Below are 2,282 nucleotides of genomic sequence, written 5' to 3'. Positions count from 1 at the left end.
TAACTTGGATGGCAAGACATGAAAATATATTCCTGAGTCAAACTAATCAACCCAGTTGAACACACAGAAAAATAATTAAGGACACTTTAATTCAATCAGTTGTATAAAATGTTTGACAATAAACATGCATATCGCATGCATAATATACTTAGCTATACTAATCATGAATAATCTATCTATGAAATCTTTTGGCTTGTCACCATGAATCCTTAAACTGCTTTTGGCTTGAGCACGACTCATTGAACGAGGAGATTTCTGCATGTCACCGGAAATATTCCCGCCTGAGTTATCACATATTTTTGTGATGGGTGCTATACTCACAAGGAGTGTACCTCGTTGATAAATAAGTATTTGCCGGTAGGATGGTGCTTGCCTAGAGTCACCGTCTTGAGGGATTGCGCTTCGATGGTTTTCATAAGAAAGTTGAAGAGCCTCTGGAGAATTCCCAGTGGAAAGGCCTGGTCTTCTCTTGCATCCATTCTTCAAAACCTTCCGTGGAATCAGGGTTTGTTTGTTATTTGAGTATTGCAAACCCTATATTTATACACGCGACTGAAACTTGAAGTAGCTTGCAGTCAAAGCAAGGTTCTCGTTACTTTGAATATTGCTTTGCAGAAAATCATATTATATCTGCTCGCGTCTGAGAAAGGCTGCCCAAGATATCTTTATTCACACGCGACATTGACGACATGGTTTAAATCTGTGAAATTTTTTTTAGTATGTTGGGAATACATTAAATATAATAATTCAAGTAATTGTAATTTTTTTCTTCTAAATATTCAACCACTTGTGTTATGATTTTTAATGTAGCAAGTCGTGTTTTGGAAACACAGTTCAAATCTCTCCAAATCTTAGAAGGAACTGATAAAATTCACTGGGTTGAACCGTTGAAGTGATCATAAAACTATTAAAAAATTCTAAAGTAATATACTAATTAAAAGCTACTCTAACTTCGGTCTAGATGTTAATCTCAAAAAGTAGCGTCGTTAGAATCCCTAATTGGAATAGTTAGTACCAAGAAGATAACAAGATCTTAAAAAGCTAATAACGTTGGTGTGACCTAATAAACAACATAAAAGTCACTAAATTACTTTTATGTCTTATGAATTAGAAGATATGGATTCAAATTTATTCATCACTCACTATCGTAAAAAATTAACATGTATCATGACTCAAACTCATGGCTCTCTTATTCGTTGTCAAGCTAATAATATTGCTCATCGGTTGGCCCGTGTTTCATTACATATTTGGCATGGAGTGCTATTGGTTTGAAGAACCACCCTGGTATAAACATGAATATGGTGCTCTTTTTCCTTCTTTTGGAGTTTTTCCCACTAAAATAACTGAGTTAATCCTTTTTAAGTTAATACGTACACTCCACCGCTTGGGACGCAAGACCACCTCACCCACTACTTCCTTCCAAAACACCCCAAATTTTCAAATTTCACGACTGTGTCACTCCCATGAGGGGTTAGTTTTCCGCGACTTTTCTAACAATCTTCACTTTTCAATTTTTTAGAGTCAATCTTCACTAATTTTTTCCCACAATACTTTCCGGACCGCTGAAGAAATAGCTTGTTCAGTCATAAGGTTTGTTTCATAGATATTTTCCTAAGTGGCTTTGGCATTGGGCAGCATCAGCTTCAGACGAGAGACATATTCAATATCTACCCGGAACCGGGGATCCCTTCCGGACTTAAAAAATATGAGCCCAAGGATCAAATGGTTCAGACCATTAAAATTTGATTCAACGGCTACAATTATTATAATTTTTATAGAGAGCCCCTGTTTGTAGCAGTTGGATCAAATTTCAATGATCATGATCATTTGATCATTAGGCGTAGATTTTTTGGGTTCAAAGGGGATCCGCGTCCTATCTACCCAGTTATTACTGTCCTTGTGTCAATTGCAAACCAAGTTGTAAATGTTTTGGGGGACTCTAGGGATATTCTCCGGATCCACTTTGTGGGGATTTTAGGGATCTACACATTCTAACCGTTTATCGTACATCGTACGACCAATTTTCATAAGATACTATTTGTGTTTAATTTTAAATTAAAAAAATCAAATGATTTCTGACCGCACGATACACAATGAATAACTAAAATATAGAGATCTCTAAGATCCCCCCAAAATGGATCCGAATGAGATCCAATTCATTTCTTTACTTTAAAGACTGAAATCTTAAACCTAAAGTTTCTCAGCCCCATACGTATTCGAATAGGAACTGATAAAATGAAAGTTAAGAAAGTCTCTCAAAATAAAACTCTTCATAGACTTTC

At 35.8% G+C, this 2,282-nt stretch overlaps 1 long non-coding RNA gene across 1 annotated transcript; it reads right to left on the bottom strand.

Annotated features, from left to right (window-relative positions):
• Window positions 1-523, bottom strand: LOC125473796. Its single transcript, XR_007255614.1, has 2 exons — window positions 333-523; window positions 1-255 (listed from the first exon to the last, which is right to left on the bottom strand). It is a non-coding gene; the product is annotated as an uncharacterized LOC125473796 (long non-coding RNA).
• Window positions 524-2,282: the final 1,759 nt, after the last annotated feature.

The sequence above is a fragment of a genome, unplaced genomic scaffold (assembly GCF_019419815.1).
Source record: "Pyrus x bretschneideri cultivar Hongxiangsu unplaced genomic scaffold, Pyrus_bretschneideri_v1 Contig11, whole genome shotgun sequence".
In the NCBI taxonomy this organism is placed as follows: Eukaryota; Viridiplantae; Streptophyta; class Magnoliopsida; order Rosales; family Rosaceae; genus Pyrus; species Pyrus x bretschneideri.
Note: the sequence above shows the minus strand (reverse complement) of the source record. Positions and strands in the feature narration are given on the sequence as shown.